This window comes from Elephas maximus, chromosome 24 (assembly GCF_024166365.1).
Source record: "Elephas maximus indicus isolate mEleMax1 chromosome 24, mEleMax1 primary haplotype, whole genome shotgun sequence".
In the NCBI taxonomy this organism is placed as follows: Eukaryota; Metazoa; Chordata; class Mammalia; order Proboscidea; family Elephantidae; genus Elephas; species Elephas maximus.
In genome coordinates this window covers 40738296-40759496 of record NC_064842.1, presented here as the reverse complement: position 1 = coordinate 40759496, position 21201 = coordinate 40738296, and the positions used below count along the sequence as shown (strand labels likewise).

The window sequence follows — 21201 nt, the reverse complement described above, 5'->3', positions numbered from 1 at the left end:
CTGCTCACCAACACCTGTGCCCAGAACCCTTTTACATTCTGGAAGGCCCTTAAAACATGCCTCAGCTTAAGAAATAAAGGCTTACAAAATGGCTTTTCTTGGCTTGAGTTGGGAATTAAACCAGCTAAAATGTCTGTCTTTTGGTAGCTACAGTAGCCAGAGAATCTGAATTTCAATAATAACAGTAATAAAATTTATCGAGTGCTTATTTTGTGTCAGACACTGTGCTGTGCATTCTACCTCCAGTTGCCTTTGAGTCATTCCGACTAATGGCGGCCCCATGTGTGTCAGAGTAGAACTGTGCTCAATAAGGTTTTCAGTGGCTGATTTTCCAGGCGTAGGATCACCAGGCATTCCTTCTGAGGTGCTGCGGGCGGACTTGAACCATCATCCTTTTGGTTAGCAGCTCAGCGTGTTACCAATTTGCATCATCCAGGGACTTAAAGCATTCTATAAAGTATGTATTATTATTAATTTTAACATATTACAGATTGGAAATCTGAAAACTCAAGAGAGGTCAAATAACTTGTCCATTGTCACACAGCTAGTAGGGATGAAGCTGGAATTAGAATCCAGATAGTTTGACTTCAGAATCTGGGCTTTTAGCCACAGTGTTCCTGAATATGCACATATTTGTTCGTTTATCCATCAGATCTTTACTGGATGGTGTATCGGGTGTTATACTGGTTTCCCAACAAAGATGGTTTGACATTAAAAATGCAGTCTAGTGGGGGAGACAGATATGTAAACATGTAAACTACAGCATAACGTGAGAACTGTTATACTACAGATATGTACAAAGAACTTTGCCCCTTGGTATCTCTTAATAATATAGAGATTTCATATAATTGTATAATTTGGGGGGAAAATATTTAACATGTTCAAATTGTACCACCTCTTGCAGGTTAAGGTCAAGGTCAAATTCACTGTTTGCTGTGTAGAACAGAGTATCTGTTGGCCAAATTTTAAAGTGGCATCAAAATGCATGGATGCCCATGAAGCCTGACGAACAAAAGCAACAGAGCACTGTGATCACAAATACCATCCATGTTATCCATGGAGAAATGGCATCTGAAAGGGGGACAGTCTGATTTAAACTTGTCAAACTGCCATCAGAGGATCCCTTCTTTCCCCTCCTTGCTCTTTACAAGATATGGAGGCAGAAAATAACCATGAATATTGCAATGGAAATCCTCTGAAGGGAAGGGTCCAAGATGAGGAATGTGAAGGGTTTTGTGTGTATGCCCATATGTGGGCACCATAGCCTGAGGATCCATTTGGAATTTTTCTCTTGTTCTCCAAATCTCCAACTCTAGCCTTTTTTATTTCTCCTCTTTACTCCCAAGAGAGGCTTATCCAGAGGACAGCATCTTCACTAAGCACCTCCCAAGCTGCTGGTATTATGAAGACATCCATGGAGTCCCACATGCCAGAATAGGATATAACAGGTCTCAGGCAGGCAATACCAAACTTTTGGCTAGAAAAATTTTGCTAATTTTTTCATGTTCCTCAAAACTGGATTTTTGAAAACCAAAGGTCTTGACTTTTAAAACTTGTCTCTGGGTTTTAAGAGCCCATTTTGGAATGTAAAAGATGACCACTGGCTTCATGCTCTACTTTCCTGGCTGGGGATCATAAGGACACCTCATTATCCTGCAGTAGAAAGAATTTGAGTTTTTGGGCTTCAAGATTTTATTACCACTTCTTTTGGTATTTGATTTCAAGTCAGATCGTGAATTAAGAACAAACCAGAATCTAACAGTCATGACTTAAAAAAGAAAATAATCATTGGGGCAAATACATATATAACACAAAACTTGCTATTGTAAGTGTATGATTCAGTGACATTAATTACATGAATTACTCCCACTATGTTGTACAACCATCACCACTCTCTCTTTCTAAAAGTTTTTCACCACCCCAAACAGAAACTCTGTACCCCTTCCCCCCAGCCCCTGGTAACTACTGACTACCTTTTGTCTCTATTCGAGACATCTCATATAAGTGGGATCATATAACATTCGTCTTTTTGTGTCTGACATTTCACTTAGCATAATGTTCTCAAGGTTCATCCATGTCATAGCATGTATCAGAGCTTTATTTGTCTTTATGGCTTAATAATATTCCGTTATATGTATACACCACATTTTGTTCATCCATTTATCTGTTGATGGACACTTGGGTTGTTGCTACATTTTGGCTATTGTGCATAATGTTGCAATAAACATTGTTGCACAAGTACCTGTTTGAGTCCCTACTTTGAAGTCTTTGGGGCATATACCTAGGAATGGAATTGCTGGGTCATATGGTAGTTCTATGTTTAATTTTTAAGGAATCGCCCTTTACACAGTGGCTGCACCATTTCTACCATGCTTGAAGGTTCCAATCTCTCCTCATCCTCATCAACACTTGTTATTTTCCACTTTTCCAATAATGGCCATCCTAGTGGGTATGAAGTGGTATCTCACTGTAATCACGACTTCTCTGTAATTTTCAGCTTCTTCTCATTGCAAATCATCATCACCACCTCCAAGTCCACAGATGGTGTTAATCATACTGATGATGTACATCAATTAATTAATGCCTTGAGTCAGTATCCAAACACATTTGCATTGTGCAATGGTTATATTACTGAAAAGTTGCAGATACATTGACGTGTGCTGAATCAAATCTGTTTTTAAATGCTCTGGAGTAGCTTGCAATGTAAAGGTTATTGTATGTTAAACCTCCAAAGTAATGAATTATTTGCAAAGAAAACAATTGCTCTCAATTTATGATTTTTTTAGAGGCAGATTTTGTAGTCCTGGGAAAGACACTATAATAAGAATGAGACAACTGAGCTCTGGGCTCACGTCTCCCACTAGCTAAATTGGTGACTTTAAGTTAATTAAACCTCCTAGTGCTCCAAACTTCTCAGCTAAAAACCTGAGATTCAGTCGTTCAATAAACATTTATTTATGACCTCGATAGGTGAGAGCAAAGTACTTTCAAAGAGCTCACAAATAATTTGGGAGACTAATATGTGACCAAGCACAACTCAGGGTACTTGGTTCTCCTGGTGCTGTGGGCATGTCATGCCTGCCTACCCAGGGAAAGATGTTATTGGAGAAGGTTCTGGAGGAGGTAATTTATTGATTAAAAAACAATGGCCCTGAGAGATTAATCAATTTTCCTAAATTCCTTTCATTAAAGTTCTACTGATTTCCAAGCTGATGGTCTTTTCCTTTGAATATGAGAACATAATTTAAAATGTAAGGCTCTTTTTATTATTCCATTGAGGGTGTGTTTGTAGTAATAAAAACATCAATAATTATAGCTCAGGTTTTATGCCAGTCATTGTTTTAAGGTTTTACATGTGCTTATTCATTAAATTCTCTTAACAGCCCAACGAAGTAAGTATTTTGAGGAATTTGAGGCACAGAGTTTAAATTACTTGCCCAACATTACACAGCTAATGATGGAGCCGGGAAAGCACCATGGCAGATTCATTCCGTATGTTGTCTTCTTTAATTCCTGAAACAACTGAAAAAGGTGGCCTTATAAGCCTCACTTTATAAACGAGGAACCAGAGGCATAAAGCCAATAAGTGGAGGAACCAGGGTTTGAACCTATGCAGTCTGGCCCCAGAGCCTGTGCTCTTACTTACATGTTCACTTAAGGTAGATGTATCTGTACTATAAGCTCTTCCAAGCAGGACCCCTGAACCTTATTCTCAGACTTGTATGGTCTCAGGGTGATTCTCTGTGCCTGTTTCCCATCTACAAGAAGGAATATCATGTACTCATTACTTAAGTGTTTATATTTTTTCATTAGACTTGTGACTCCGTGGGGATAGGGATGATACAATAAACTTATTCATCTTTATGTTTCCAGCACCTAGCATAGTGCCTATGCCTAATAAGTGCTCAGTATCCAGAATAGAGCTGAATGAATGTATTTCCCATCCTGAGAACACCATGACTGCTAACCAGAGAAGGCCCAGAAATCATTTCTGGTCTACCAGTTGTCCTGGGTGGCCACTCTGTGGTTAGAATTTGATCCACCTCTGCATCTTAAGAGGCTGATACAGGTCTTAGTATAGTAAATGCTCCAAAAATATCTGGGAATGAATGGATGGATTGGTAAGGGAGGAAAGGGGTACAAATGGGAGCCTCATCACAGCTTCTGAGAACTGCCCAGGAGAGAGACGGTAGAGATCATCAGAGGAGGGAGACCGCTGCTCCTTGCAGGATCCCCAGGCTGGCAGCCTTCGTGGCAGGTGCTGCACTTGAGGTCAAGGCAAGTGAGGCCCTGCATTTACAACTCCTCATTTGACCCCCAGGGGCACTTATTTCTGGCAGAAGCATTTCTTGGTTTTAAAAGACACTTCACCCCTTTACAACCTGCATAATTGCTATTGGAATGCTTTGCCCCGGTAGCGCCTTAATTAGGTCAAATTTTATACCAAGGGCTTTAACTTAATGCTGCATTTGCAATTCTAAGGCCCCCAACTCTCTACACTGCCAGGAAATAGTCACATTTTCCAGAGGTGGGGACACCCTGACCCAGAGTAGGTTTGTTCACTCCTCTCGGGCGCATGGCTGGGAAAGGGGTCCAGGGGAGCTAGGGAAAATGTGTGTGCTAGGAGAATCATCTAAATGCTTCTAGAAAGAAACTCCTGTCTCTGAGTTACCATGTTCCATGCATTTCTTGGATAATTGTAGGATTCAAGGCACTTCGCGTTTGGTTAAATTATATAGCTTTGCTCTCCGTGTGTTAAAAAAATAACCCTTTTTATTATCTGCCTTTTAACAAGCAGAACACGCCCCTAAAGTTACACCCTTCCTCTCCCCACCATGCCACCCCAATAATGAGAAGTCAGCCATCTGCCAAGAAAACAAACACAATGTAAAAATTACACAAATACATAATCCCCAACCCAGAAGGAAGGGAGCAGCTGCCACCTGGTACCAAATAGAACACAGTTTAATATTTACCCAGAAGACAAGGCCCCCCAGCAGGCTGTAATTCCTTTGTGGGGTGGGGGAGGCAGAAGGAGGCCAGATGAGAAACATCTCCACAGGCCCTGCCTGTCGAAATAGGGACCTGGAGGGAATCAATTTAGCGAGCTCGATGTTGCTGTCCCCTGTCACAGGGCGCACTCAGAAGGCAACTAAGGAGACCATCAATCTGTCACGGAAAATGGGAGAGGTAGGGGAGAGAGGTGGTAAATGAATTGAGCTTCACTGGGGACTTTTCCTTCCTCCGGAAGCAGAAGCGTAGTGAGAGAATACGAGCAGGGCCATGCCTAAAGTAAGGTAAACTGGCAATTTTGCACCTGGCTTTGGGGAGCTGTGCCTGTAAGATTTGAAAATCTGCTCTGCCTGTAACATTTCAGGCTAACCTCTTTTCTAACTCTTGATCTGTTCCCAGATTGGGGTGAAATTTTACTCTCCTGGCCTGAGAAATGCACTTTCCATTGCCTCAGTCAATTCAGAACTCGTACTGATTTATACCTCTAATTTCTTAGCAAATGCTTTCTGAGTGAGTGGAAATCCAGTGATTAGAAACTGTGCGAGACACGGAAGCTAGTCAATCTTCCGTTTTATTGATAAATTGGAATGTTAAAACAACGATGACAATCTACATGAGAGTTCTTTCTAAGAAAGAGGCCATTTACAAGGCTGTGTAAATCAGGAGTGTCTTTAAACTGTGGTTGGGGAGACATGATATGGCAAAATGTCTACCAATAAAGTGGAGCATTACAGCAAATTACCCAGTTTATACATGCAGGCGAAGCTTCACTTCTCATGCCACGCATGAGAGCCAGTAAAGCTTGCAAATGTGAGGGGAGCCTCTATTTCTGCCTCTGTGCAGCTGTTTATCAGCAGCTTTTTAGCACGTTTTCACATATTAATGAAGTGGTATAGCAGTTCCAGAATTAGAACAGTGGGATGTATCATTGTCTGCCTTATCTGAAGATATGCCTGCTGTCAGCATGGTTACCAGGGCGTGTACAATGGAAGATGAGCATGTTGGTGGGTGTGACACATGCACGCTCCACCTCTTTCCCCGTGCCCCAAACCTCTATCTTCCAACCATACCTGGACAGACCCTGGCACTGCTATTTGCAGATCTTGTTGCATTTTGCAACTTTATCTCTTTGTTTCATCATTTGTGTGTTCGTAGGGCTTGCAAATTCTTTGTTTCCTTATTTCCTAACACAGTCCCTGGCATTCAGTAGGTGCTCAGCAGATGAATGAGTGAATGAACTAGTAGATAGGTGAATGGATGAAAGTGTTTGTCCCCTTGGAGACTGCTCTCTGCAGGCACAGTCCACCTGTCACTGTGGCTTAAGGAACAAAATGGGTAAGTGACATGGCTTTCCTTGAATTTGCCTGCAAATGGTCAAAAGGCAGAAAGGGTCTCAGGAACTAAGAGTCTCAGAGACCTTAAGAAACATTTAACCCAACAGTTTCCAAATGCAGGTCTGCAATTGGTGCCAAAACATCTTCAATGATATTCGAAAAATAAGGACACGATAATGAGTTTTCTGACATCAGGTGCTTTTACTTTATTTGGTGCTGAAGTACCCATTTTATAAGGAGTTCCTGGGTGGTGCAAATGGTTAACACGCTAGGCTGCTAACCAAAAGGTTGGAGGTTTGAGTCCACCCAGACTTGCCTTAGAAGAAAGGCCTGGTAATCTACTTGAAAATATCAGCCATTGCAAATCTTATGGAGCACAGTTCTACTCTGACACACCTAGGGTCGCCATGAGTCAGAATTGACTTGATGACAACAGGTACTTGTACTGCTTCTTTTATAAAACGATGATAACTGTGGATGACAAGAGTTTAAAAAATATGCCTTTAGGCAGAGTAGCAGGGACGGGATTTTGGGAACCATGGTTTCAGGAGGCATCTAGGTCAATCGGCATAACAAAATGTATTAAGAAAATGTTCTGCATCCCACTTTGGTGAGTGGTGTCTGGGATCTTAAACGCTAGAAATTGGCCATTTAAGATGCATCAGTTGGGCTCAACCCACTTGGAGCAAAGGAAAATGAAGAACACCAAAGACATATGGTAAAGATGTGCCCAAGAGACAGAAAGGGCCATATAAACCAGAGAATATACCAGCCTGAGACTGGAAGAACTAGATGGTGCCCAGCTACCACTGATGACTGCCCTGACAAGGAACACAACAGAGAATCCCTGATGCAGCAGGAGAACAGTGGTATGCAGATATCAAATTATCATAAAAAGACCAGACTTAATGGTCTGACTGAGACTAGAGGGACCCTGGAGGTCATAGCCCCTGGACCCTTTGTTAGCTTAGCTCAAGGCTGAAACCATTCCTGAAGCCAACTCTTCAGACAGGGATTGGACTGGACTATAAGACAGAAAATGATACTGGTGAGGAGTGAGTTTCTCGGCTCAAGTAGACACATGAGACTATGTGGGCAACTCCTGTGTGGAGGTGAGATAAGAAGGCAGAGAGGGACAGAAGCTGGCTGAATGGACATGGGGAATACAGTGGAGAGGAGGAGTGTACCGTCTCATTAGGGGGAGAGCAGCTAGGAGTTCATAGCAAAGTGTGTATAAATTCTTGTATGAGAGACAGACTTGATTTGTAAACTTTCACTTAAAGCACAATAAATTAAAAAAAAATACACCTTTGGCAAAACAAAAGTCTGTAACTTTTTATTCATTTCTCAGTCTTCTACAATTTTTCTAGGTAGGAAGTTCTTATTCGTCTGTGAAATTCCAAAGTCGGAAACCACTGATTTAACTCATCTCTTTTTGAAAAAAAATCACTAAAATCACTTGTTGGCCTTAAGTGAGACACTTGGCTGTGTAATTAGTTCAGTTTAGTAAATGATAAGGTGCTTCAGGTTTGACAAGTACTTTTCTGTCTTGTCTTTTCAGACCAGGGATACAGGCTGGTCACACACTTGTAGAAATGCCCTACCTAAGATAGAGGATATGTCTTAAATCCAGGTCAGCCACAGGAACAGAAGAGCACAGAAGCCTGATTCACTAACGTTTGTTGTGTTCTCCTCTGCTGGACATGTAGCTGCTGTTTTGACTTTAGTTAGAACATGTATGTTCTCTGATTGCCGGGGCAGATTACCCAATGAGCAAGGTACACAGGGCTGATTTACTAATCTCTAGTGCACAAATTCACCTGTTTTTCACCACGTTAAAGATGTGGTGAAACCCATGTGAAATTGTGCACTACAAATTAGTAAGTAAACACGGTTAAGCCCACACCTATCTTGCTTACTGCGTAACCTGCCCCTGAATGACTGTGTGATGCCAAGTGCCTTTCTGAGCTCTGGGAATTCTAGTTGAAGTGAAGCATGTCTACAGCACATAGAGTAGCCCTTGGTTTTTACACTGTTTTCTGTTTTGGAAACCCTGGTGGCATACTGGTTAAGAGCTACGGCTGCTAACCAAGAGGTCAGCAGCTGGAATCCACCAGGCGCTCCTTGGAAACCCTATGGGGCAGTTCTACTCTGTCCTACAGGGTTGCTACAAGTTGGAATCGACTTGATGGCCATGAGTTGTTTTTTTTTTTTTAATTTGGTTTTGGTTTCTAATTCACAATTCTTATCTCCCCTAAATAATAGAAATACTTCATTTTAATCCTGTTATTAAGTGATCAACTTTTTTTTTTTTAACTCAATCTTTTTCCGGGGCCATTGGTTGCTGTTGGAGTCTTTATATGTTGAGAAGATCTGAGACTCCATCAACCTGGTTTCCAGCCCTGGCTTTGTGACTGATGGGTGACACGTTTATGAGCTAGTGCTGACTCTTGCTGTACCCAGGTCCCTGTTGCCAAGAGAGAATAACTGTACTGGCCCCCCTCCCTGACAGAAGTGTCTTCTGCATTAACTGCCTGCCTAATGACGCTGATGCTCTTTGAGAATATAAACTTGCCGCATTATCATTATGGGTAATACTAGTCTTAAGTTTAAAACATTTTTTTTTCCAAAAAGGTGAGACAGAAAGCTTATTTGAAGACACAACGAATAGAAGGCTGTGGTTTGTTTTTAATTCATGACTGACTTTGATTAGAATGGCATAAGCAGTGGGGATGCTGTCCTGAAGGTAATTATTTCTACTTCAGGGCATGAAGTCTTTTTCTCCTCCTCCCATAAGGGAAAAAAGAAAGAGCTAGGAAAGCTAATGCTCTTAAAAAAAAAAAAAAAAGGATGATTTCTATTCACTGGGCCTGGAAATACTGTTTCCTAAAGGTACCGTTACAAAAGAGGCCAACCTGACTCGAAGGGGACCTGGACTGGGCTTGTGTCTGCCTCCAGCATCTTCCCATCGAAGGAGTCAGCAGAAGGAGGGGCTGCAATCATTTTTTTTTTTTAAAATCCATTGTTTTAGTTATCTAGTGCTGCTATAACAGAAATACCACAAGTGGATGGCATTAACAAAGAGAAATGTATTCTCTCACAGTTTAGTAGGCTAGAAGTCCAAATTCAGGACATCAGCTCCAAGGTAGGCTTTCTCTCTCTGTTGGCTCTGGAGCAAGGTCCTTGTCATCAATCTTCCCTTGGTCTGGGAGCATCTCAGTGCAGGAACCTCAGGGCCAAAGGATGCGCTCTGCTCCTGGTGCTGCTTTCTTGGTGGTATGAGATCCCCCAACTCTCTGCTTACTTCCATTTCCTTTTATCTTTTGAGAGAGAAAAGGTGGTGAGTCCACACCCCAGGGAAACTCCCTTTATATTGGATCAGGGATGTGACCTGGTAAGGGTGTTACAATCCCACCCTAATCGTCTTAACATAAAATTACGTGACAAAATGGAGGAAAACCACAGAATACTGGGAATCATGGCCTAACCAAGTTAATACACACATTTCTCGGGGGACATAATTCAATCCATGACACTCATTAAACAAACAAACCGGTTGCCATCAAGTTGATTCCGACTCGTGCCCCATGTGTGTGAGAGTAGAACTGTGCTCCAAGTTTTTTTTTTTTTTTAATATTATTTATTTTGTTGTTGTTGAGACTATACAGAGCAAAACATACACCGATTCAACAGTTTCTACATGTACAATTCGGTGACATTGATTACATTCTTCAAGTTGTACAACCATTCTTACTCTCCTTCTTGAGTTGTTCTTCCCCACTAACATAAACTCACTGCCCGTTAAGTTTCCTATTTAATTTTTTGAGTTGCTGTTGTCAATTTGATTCCATATAGGTAGATCTTAAAAGAGCATAATGCTCAAGGCAGACATTTTTTACTAGTTATGCTAAACTATTGTTTTTTTTTTTAAACTTTAATTGAGCTTCAAGTGAACGTTTACAAATCAAGTCAGTCTGTCACATATAAGCTTATATACATCTTACTCCTTACTCCCACTTGCTCTCTCCCAATGAGTCAGCCCTTCCAGTCTCTCCTTTCGTGACAATTTTGCCAGCTTCCAACTCTCTCTATCCTCCCATCCCCCCTCCAGACAGGAGATGCCAACACAGTCTCAAGTGTCCACCTGATATAATTAGCTCACTCTTCTTCAGCATCTCTCTCCTACCCACTGTCCAGTCCCTTTCATGTCTGATGAGTTGTCTTCGGGAATGGTTCCTGTCCTGTGCCAACAGAAGGTTTGGGGACCATGCCCGCCAGGATTCCTCTAGTCACAGTTAGATCATTAAGTATGGTATTTTTATGAGAATTTGGGGTCTGCATCCCACTGATCTCCTGCTCCCTCCGGGGTTCTCTATTGTGCTCCCTGTCAGGGCAGTCATCGATTGTGGCCGGGCACCAACTAGTTCTTCTGGTCTCAGGATGATGTAGGTCTCTGGTTCATATGGCCCTTTCTGTCTCTTGGGCTCTTAGTTGTCGTGTGACCTTGGTGTTCTTCATTCTCCTTTGCTCCAGGTGGGTTGAGACCAATTGATGCATCTTAGATGGCCGCTTGTTAGCATTTAAGACCCCAGACGCCACATTTCAAAGTGGGATGCAGAATGTTTTCATAACAGAATTATTTTGCCAATTGACTTAGAAGTTCCCTTAGAGCATGGTTCCCAAACCCCCGCCCTTGCTCCGCTGACCTTTGAAGCATTCATTTTATCCCGGAAACTTCTTTGCTTTTGGTCCAGTCCAACTGTTCTGCCCTTCCATGTATTGAGTGTTGTTCTTCCCTTCACCTAAAGCAGTTCTTATCTACTGATTAATCAATAAAAAACCCTCTCCCTCCCTCCCCACCTCGTAACCACAAAAGTATGTGTTCTTCTCAGTTTATACTATTTCTCAAGATCTTATAGTAGTGGTCTTATACAATATTTGTCCTTTTGCCTCTGACTGATTTCGCTCAGCATAATGCCTTCCAGGTTCCTCCATGTTATGAAATGTTTCAGAGATTCGTCACTGTTCTTTATCGATGCGTAGTATTCCATTGTGTGAATATAGCACAATTTATTTACCCATTCATCCGTTGATGGACACCTTGATTGCTTCCATGTTTTTGCTATTGTAAACAGTGCTGCAATAAACATGGGTGTGCATATATCTGTTTGTGTGAAGGCTCTTGTATCTCTAGGGTATATTCCGAGGAGTGGGATTTCTGGGTTGTATGGTAGTTCTATTTCTAACTGTTTAAGATAACACCAGATAGATTTCCAAAGTGGTTGTACCATTTTACATTCCCACCAGCAGTGTATAAGAGTTCCAATCTCTCCGCAGCCTCTCCAACATTTATTATTTTGTGTTTTTTGGATTAATGCCAGCCTTGCTGGTGTGAGATGGAATCTCATCGTAGTTTTAATTTGCATTTCTCTAATGGCTAATGATCGAGAGCATTTTCTCATGTATCTGTTGGCTGCCTGAATATCTTCTTTAGTGAAATGTGTGTTCATATCCTTTGCCCACTTCTTGATTGGGTTGTTTGTCTTTTTGTGGTTGAGTTTTGACAGAATCATGTAGATTTTAGAGATCAGGCGCTGGTCGGAGATGTCATAGCTGAAAATTCTTTCCCAGTCTGTAGGTGGTCTTTTTACTCTTTTGGTGAAGTCTTTAGATGAGCATAGGTGTTAGATTTTTAGGAGCTCCCAGTTATCGGGTTTCTCTTCATCATTTTTGGTAATGTTTTGTATTCTGTTTATGCCTTGTATTAGGGCTCCTAGGGTTGTCCCTATTTTTTCTTCCATGATCTTTATCGTTTTAGTCTTTATGTTTAGGTCTTTGATCCACTTGGAGTTAGTTTTTGTGCATGGTGTGAGGTATGGGTCCTGTTTCATTTTTTTGCAAATGGATATCCAATTATGCCAGCCCCATTTGTTAAAAAGACTATCTTTTCCCCAATTAACTGACACTGGGCCTTTGTCAAATATCAGGTACTCATACGTGGTTGGATTTATATCTGGGTTCTCAATTCTGTTCCACTGGTCTATGTGCCTGTTGTTGTACCAATACCAGGCTGTTTTAACTACTGTGGCTGTATAATAGGTTCTGAAATCAGGTAGAGTGAGGTCTCCCACTTTCTTCTTCTTTTTCAGTAATGCTTTGCTTATCCGAGGCTTCTTTCCCTTCCATATGAAGTTGGTGATTTGTTTCTCTATCCCCTTAAAAAATGACATTGGAATTTGGATCGGAAGTGCATTGTATGTATAGATGGCTTTTGGTAGAACAGACATTTTTACTATGTTAAGTCTTCCTATCCATGAGCAAGGTATGTTTTTCCACTTAAGCAGGTCTTTTTTAATTTCTTGTAGTAGAGCTTTGTAGTTTTCTTTGTATAGGTCTTTTACATCCTTGGTAAGATTTATTCCTAAGTATTTTATCTTCTTGGGGGCTACTATGAATGGTATTGATTTGGTTATTTCCTCTTTGATGTTCTTTTTGTTGATGTAGAGGAAGCCAAGTGATTTTTGTATGTTTATCTTATAACCTGAAACTCTGCCAAACTCTTCTATTAGTTTCAGTAGTTTTCTGGAGGATTCCTTAGGGTTTTCTGTGTACAAGATCATGTCATCTGCAAATAGAGATAATTTTACTTCCTCCTTGCCAATCTGGATGCCCTTTATTTCTTTATCTAGCCTAATTGCCCTGGCTAGGACTTCTAGCACGATGTTGAATAAGAGTGGTGATAAAGGGCATCCTTGTCTGGTTCCCGTTCTCAAGGGGAATGCTTTCAGGTTCTCTCCATTTAGAATGATGTTGGCTGTTGGCTTTGCATAGATGCCCTTTATTATGTTGAGGAATTTTCCTTCAATTCCTACTTTGGCCAGAGTTTTTATCATTAAAGAGTGTTGGACTTTGTCAAATGCCTTTTCTGCATCAATTGATAAGATCATGTGGTTTTTATCTTTTGTTTTATTTATGTGGTGGATTACATTAATGGTTTTTCTGATATTAAACCAGCCTTGCATACCTGGTATAAATCCCACTTGATCGGGGTGAATTATTTTTTTGATATGTTGTTGAATTCTATTGGCTAGAATTTTGTTGAGGATTTTTGCATCTATGTTCATGAGGGATATAGGTCTGTAATTTTCTTTTTTTGTAATGTCTTTACCTGGTTTTGGTATCAGGGAGATGGTGGCTTCATAGAATGAGTTGGGTAGTATTCCGTCATTTTCTATGCTTTGAAATACCTTTAGTAGTAGTGGTGTTAACTCTTCTCTGAAAGTTTGGTAGAACTCTGCAGCGAAGCCGTCTGGGCCAGGGCTTTTTGTTTTTGGGAGTTTTTTGATTACCGTTTCAATCTTCTTTTTTTGTTATGGGTCTATTTAGTTGTTCTGCTTCTGAATGTGTTAGTTTAGGAATTCATCCATTTCTTCTAGGTTTGCAAATTTGTTAGAGTACAATTTTTTGTAATAATCTGATATGATTCTTTTAATTTCAGCTGGGTCTGTTGTGATGTGGCCCTTCTCGTTTCTTATTCGGATTATTTGTTTCCTTTCCTGTATTTCTTTAGTCCGTCTAGCCAATGGTTTATCAATTTTGTTAATTTTTTCAAAGAACCAGCTTTTGGCTTTGTTAATTCTTTCAATTGTTTTTCTGTTCTCTAATTCATTTAGTTCAGCTCTAATTTTTATTATTTGTTTTCTTCTGGTGCCTGATGGATTCTTTTGTTGCTCAGTTTCTATTTGTTCAAGTTGTAGGGACAGTTCTCTGATTTTGGCTCTTTCTTCTTTTTGTATGTGTGCATTTATTGATATAAATTGGCCTCTGAGCACTGCTTTTGCTGTGTCCCAGAGGTTTTGATAGGAAATATTTTCATTCTCGTTGCATGCTATGAATTTCCTTATTCCCTCCTTGATGTCTTCTATAACCCAGTCTTTTTTCAGGAGGGTATTGTTCAGTTTCCAAGTATTTGATTTCTTTTCCCTAGTTTTTCTGTTATTGATTTCTAGTTTTATTGCCTTGTGGTCTGAGAAGATGCTTTGTAATATTTCCATGTTTTGGACTCTGCAAAGGTTTGTTTTATGACCTAATATGTGGTCTATTGTAGAGAATGTTTCATGTGCGCTAGAAAAAAAAGTATACTTGGCAGCAGTTGGGTGGAGAGTTCTGTATAAGTCAATGAGGTCAAGTTGGTTGATTGTTGTAAGTAGGTCTTCCGTGTCTCTATTGAGCTTCTTACTGGATGTCCTGTCCTTCTCCGAAAGTGGTGTGTTGAAGTCTCCTACTATAATTGTGGAGGTGTCTATCTCACTTTTCAGTTCTGTTAAAATTTGATTTATGTATCTTGCAGCCCTGTCATTGGGTGCATAAATATTTAATATGGTTATGTCTTCCTGATCAATTGTCCCTTTTATCATTATGTAGTGTCTTTCTTTATCCTTTGTGGTGGATTTAAGTCTAAAGTCTATTTTTTCAGAAATTAATATTGCTACTCCTCTTCTTTTTTGCTTGTTGTTTGCTTGATATATTTTTTTCCATCCTTTGAGTTTTAGTTTGGGTCTCTAAGTCTAAGGTGTGTCTCTTGTAGGCAGCATATAGACGGATCGTGTTTCTTTATCCAGTCTGAGACTCTCTGTCTCTTTATTGGTGCGTTTAGTCCATTTACATTCAGCGTAATTATAGATAAGTAAGTGTTTAGTGTTGTCATTTTGATGCTTTTTTATGTGTGTTGTTGGCAATTTCATTTTTCCACATACTTTTCTGTGCTGAGGCATTTTTCTTAGTAAATTGTGAGATCCTCATTTTCGTAGTGTTTGACTTTATGTTTGTCGAGTTGTTAACGTTTTTCTTGGCTTTTATCTTGAGTTATGGAGTTGTTATACCTCTTTGTGGTTACCTTAATATTTACCCCTATTTTTCTAAGTAAAAACCTAACTTGTAATGTTCTATATCGCCTTGTATCACTCTCTATATGGCAGTTCTATGCCACCTGTATTTAGTCCCTCTAAAAAAAAAAAAATTTTTTTTTTTTGATTATTGTGATCTTTTACATTTTGACTTCAGTGATTCCCTGTTATGAGCATTTTTTTTTTGAACTAATCTTAATTTGTTTTTGTGATTTCCCTATTTGAGTTGATTTCAGGATGTTCTGTTTTGTGACCTCGTGTTGTGCTGGTATCTGATATTATTGGTTTTCTGACCAAACAATATCCTTTAGTATTTCTTGTAGCTTTGGTTTGGATTTTGCAAATTCTCTAAACTTGTGTTTATCTGTAAATATCTTAATTTCACCTTCATATTTCAGAGAGAGTTTTGCTGGATATATGATCTTTGGCTGGCAGTTTTTCTCCTTCAGTGCTTTGTATATGTCATCCCATTCCCTTCTTGCCTGCATGGTTTCTGCTGAGTAGTCTGAACTTATTCTTATTGATTCTCCCTTGAAGGTGACCTTTCTTTTCTCCCTGGCTGCTTTTAAAATTTTCTGTTTATCTTTGGTTTTGGCAAGTTTGATGATAATATGTCTTGGTGTTTTTCTTTTTGGATCAATCTTAAATGGGGTTCGATGAGCATCTTGGATAGATATCCTTTCGTCTTTCATGATGTCAGGGAAGTTTTGTGTCAGGAGTTCTTCAACTATTTTCTCTGTGTTTTCTGTCCCCCCTCCCTGTTCTGGGACTCCAATCACTCGCAAGTTATCCTTCTTGATAGAGTGCCACATGATTCTTAGGGTTTCTTCATTTTTTTAAATTCTTTTATCTGATTTTTTTTCAGCTATGTTGGTGTTGATTCCCTGGTCCTCCAGATGTCCCAGTCTGCATTCTAATTGCTCGAGTCTGCTCCTCTGACTTCCTATTGCATTGTCTAATTCTGTAATTTTATTGTTAATCTTTTGGATTTCTACATGCTGTCTCTCTATGGATTCTTGCAACTTATTAATTTTTCCACTATGTTCTTGAATAATCTTTTTGAGTTCTTCAACAGTTTTATCAGTGTGTTCCTTGGCTTTTTCTGCAGTTTGCCTTATTTCATTTGTGATGTCTTGAAGCATTCTGTAAATTAGTTTTTTATATTCTGTATCTGATAATTCCAGGATTGTATCTTCATTTGGGAAAGATTTTGATTCTTTTGTTTGGGGGGTTGGAGAAGCTGTCATGGTCTGCTTCTTTATGTGGTTTGATATGGACTGCTGTCTCCGAGCCATCACTGGAAAACTTGTTTTTCCAGAAATTCCGCTAAAAAAAAATGCAGTCAGATCCCTATCAGAAGTGCCTTTGGATTATAACCTCCACCTTGTTCCCCGTAAGGATGAAAGTCCGAGATTTGGATCATATATGCTTGGCTGTAGCTGGTTCTGTGTTTTTAGTCCAATTAGGGTTGGATTTTTGGTCCCTGGGTTTTTTGTGGTTCCTTCTCTCAGGCCGGAAGAGTGGGTTAGGAAAAGACCAAAGAAAAAAAAGGGGGGGGGGAGCAAAGCCGCCGCGGAGCTGGAGCTGTTCTCCCTCTGGCTCAGGAAATTCCAATGTTAATGAAGCCGACTGGGGAGGGTGGGGGAGGGATCAGAGAGATAGGAGAGTAGCACCTCGGAATATAGCCAGAGTTGCTTGTCTTGCTTGGAATGACTATTATATCTGAGATTCCCGAGGGGCGTGTCGCCTATGTGTGTTGGCTGCGTGGAGATTTCCCCCAGGGGTCTGGCCTGCTGAAGCCGCGGTCAGATCCTCCGCTGCCAGTCCAAATCCGAGCATCAAGGTTCCCCTGCTGGGACGCTGTACTTCCGGCTCCAAAATCAGTCGCTACCTCCCGGGGATTTCTCGTCCCGCCAGCCGCGTCGCCACGCCGCCCCCGCGGACCGGTTGGTCCCCCTCCTGGGGTTAGTTCAGGGGAGTGGAGGTGCGCCCCATGTTTGCGCCTTGAAAGTGCCCAGTCAAAAGCCCAGTGCCAAGGTTCCCCGGCTGGGACGCAGCACTCCCTGCTCCAAAACCAGTCACTGCCTCCCAGGGAGTTCTCCCACCAGCCGCGTCGCCACGCAGCCTGTGTGGACCGGCTGGGCCCCCTCTCGGGTTCAGTTCAGGGGAGGTAGGACTGCACCCCTTGTTTGTGCCATCACAAGATTTATGAGTTCAGCTCCCCTGGGTCCAGATGCCCGGCGCCAAGGTTACCTGACTGGGACGCTGGCTCCAGGCTCCGAAAACAGTCGCTGCTTCCCCGTATTTGTTCGTTTTCCATCTCTAAATCTGTGTTTGTTGTTCAGGGTTTGTAGATTGTTATGTATGTGATCGATTCACTTCTTTTTACGAGTCTTTGTTGCAAGAGGGATCCGGGGTAGCGTCTACCTAGTCCTCCATCTTGGCCCCCGATATTGTTTGGTTTTGAGAAGAATTCAGGGGATATTTTTGGTTTAACATTTGAAGATTATTGCAGGGCAATAATTTTGGGGATTCATGCAGCCTCCATGGCTTCAAAAAGTCTGAAGCCCATGAGAATTTAAAATTCTGTTCTGCATTTTCCCCGTTTTGATTAGGATTTTTCTGTAGAATCCTTGATCAAAATGTTCAGTAATGGTAGCTGGGCCCCATCCAGTTCGTCTGGCCTCATGGCAAAGGAGGTAGTTGTTCATTGAGGTATTTAGCCACAAATTCCATTTCGTCCTCCTAATACTGACTCTTCTTCTTCCTCTGTTGTTCCAGGCAAATAGAGACCAATTTTTGTGCCTTGAATGACCACCTTCATGGGGTTTTTAATTGCTGATTTTTTGGAATTAGACTGCTGGACCTTCCTTTTGTGGCATCTCTGAGTGGACTGACCTTCAACCTCGTGGTTAGCAGTCAAGTACATCAACCATTTGCATCACCTAGGGACTCTAAAACGTCTTAACAAAAGCCAAACCCACTGCTAGCGGGTCAGTTTTGACTCATAGTGACCCTATAGAACAGAGCAGAACTGCCTCGTAGGGTTTCCAAGGCTGTAAATCTTTACAGAAGCACAATGCCACTTATTTATTCCACAGAGCGGCTGGTGGATTCGAACTGCCAAACTTTTGGTTAGCAGCTGAGTGCTTTAACCACTGCAATGCCAGAGCTCCCCAAAGGGCCTTAGAGATCATCTAATGCAATTCTCCAGTAGCAAGAGAAGGAAAACAAAGAGAAGGGCCTTGCCTGAGGCTACACAGGCAGGAACCTACTTCTCCAGATGGTCAGCTCAGTGCCCTTTTCACTGCTGGGATTTGGAACACCCAAAGTTCAGTCTCAACAGTGCAGCCAAATTGCTCAGAGCAGCCCCCACTTCCTGCTTTTCTTATAACCAAAATCAAACAAGGCCTTCCTGTTTCTACCTTCTACCCCCATTACAGTCTTAGAAATTCAAGGTTAGAAGGATTCTTCGAGACCCAGCAATTCTTGTCTAGGGTCCTTTTGACTTGTGAAAGACATTATTAGTTCCCCAGCTGCTGCTGTAACAAATTACCACAAGCTCAGTGACTTTTAAAATAACACAAATTTATTATTGGTCAGAAGTCCAAAATGAGTATTGGTAGGGCTGGTTATTTCTCTGCTCTGTGGTCACTTTGTCTTCTCTTTTCTGCCTAATCTCCCTTTCTTCCCTCTTTTAAGGACCTTTTTGATTACGTTGGGCCTACCTTGATAAGACAGAATAATCTCCCCATTGAAAGATCCTTAATTTAATCACACTTGTAAAGTTCCTTTTACTGTATAACATTCACAGAATTCAGGGATTAGGACTTGGCTATCATTGGGGGCTATTACTCAGCCTGCCACACCAGGCAACAGTCCTTCTGCCTTTTTTCTTCTTAACAGAATTCCTTTTTTCAACTTTTGTTCCTCATTTACTTGCAGTCTTCATGTGATGTGGCATCTATCTTCTCCCATCTATGCTTGCTTCTGTGCCCAGTGGTGTCACTAGGGTTGGTGTTTCCAGTGTGGTAACTCATGATGTCACCTCTCCCATAGACCTCCTCCCGTACCAAACATACAGAATCCTTAGTAAAGTTTTTTGTACTAATGATACTCATAAATAGTAATTCCCACATATCATTGCTTCTATTCCTTTAATTACTACTTCATTCTCAAAAAAGTTATTGATATAGTTTCACAAATCCTAATTACCACAATCTTGTAGCTAAAACACCAGAAAATCTGACAAAATCAGTGACATAAAAACAGCAGCAGCAACGGAAAAAACAGCGCATGCTTATAGGGTGTGCAGACGAAAACAGGTGATTCAAAGCGTCTTGGTAATTGGGTAATAAGGACAGCATTAGAAGGTTCAAAAAGTAAATTAGCACAGGCTTTTAGCCTTGTAGGTATACTGACACATGTAAGCTGGGCTTATAAGAAATATTTTTGTTATTATAACTAACTAGGGGGATTTTTTATAAAAAATAGTAAAGTGTTGCTGCAACACTGAACAAAAATTTCAGATAGTCATTTTGTGTCACTCGAAGCAATCCACACCCTCTGCACTTCCCTAATGACACCACTGTCTGTGCCTAAAACAGGATTGGCTGAAGACACACCCTAACTGATATGGCCTCATTTACATAACAAAACTTCATTCCCAGATGGGATTATATCCACCTGTATAGGGGTTAGAAGCAAGGAGTTAGAAGCAAGGATGGTGAGACTACATCTTACATACTTTGGACATGTTGTCAGGAGAGATCAGTCCCTGGAAAAGGACATCATGCTTGGTAAAGTACAAGGTCAATCAAAAAGAGGAAGACCCACAACGAGATGGACTGACATAGTGGCTGCAACAATGGGCTCAAACATTGCAGACATGGCACAGGACTTGGCAGTGTTTTGCTCGGTTGTATATAGGGTTGCTATGAGTCGGAACTGACTTGGTGAAACCTAACAACAACAACAACATAGGGATTAGGATTCACAACACATATTTGTGGGGCACACAATTCATTTCACAACAGGATCCAGTCTGGAAATAAAGTTAGGGACTAAATAAGGAGGAAAGAGAGCAGATCAGAGATACAAGAGCTTTAAACCTGTCACTCATTGCACAGAACATTCCACCCAGCATTATGGCCCAGTAGCATCCTAAGCCATGTCCTGCATCGGTGCACCTCCTCTTTTGGGTGGACTGCAATGGGGAGAGCCCTGACTCCTCCCACCAGATGGAGCCCCGCCCCGCACCTAACCCTGATTTTCACCTAGCAAGTGCTGAAAGGTCATTGGATTTACAGAACTGGATAAATCCTGAGGGACAAACACATATTCCTGGTTTAAAGATTGAGGGGTTATTTTGTGCCAATGACATCAAGAGAGATAAGAATATAAAAGAGGTTCTTTGGGATCCAAATATATGACACGCTAGTGAAGAGAGCCCTGGTGGTGCAGTGGTTGGGTGCTCGGCTGCTAACTGAAAGGTTGGCAGTTCAAATCCACCAGTCACTTCATGAGAGAAAGATGTGGCAGTTTGCTTCTGTACAGATTTAGACTTGGAAACCCTATAGGGCAGTTCTACTCTATCCTATAGCATTGCTATGAGTCAGAATTGACTTGACAGCAATGGATTTGGGTAGTATATTGAATAAGAGTGAGGTCTCTGGGGCCGTGTGGTCTTGGATAAGTTAACCTTCCAGGAACTCAGTTTCCTTGTCCTTAAAATGGGGGTAATAATATTTTCACCTCATAGAACATTTTTTGCATGATTAAATAAGCTTATACTTGTAAATACTTGTAACAGTTGGGCACGTTGTGAATAGTAGATGAGTTATAGCTATTTTATAAAAGTGGGATTACTATAGAAGGGAATAGAGAAACTCTCTAAGTGTTTGTATCTGAGACAGTTTGAAATTCCAGAGGAGAATTTTATCACATTC

General features: G+C 41.0%; 1 protein-coding gene across 1 annotated transcript in view; it reads left to right on the top strand.

Moving 5' to 3' along the window:
• The window catches only part of LOC126066778 (quinone oxidoreductase-like protein 2), a 178479-nt gene that overhangs the window by 125108 nt on the left and 32170 nt on the right, over positions 1–21201 (top strand). The window lies entirely within an intron of this gene.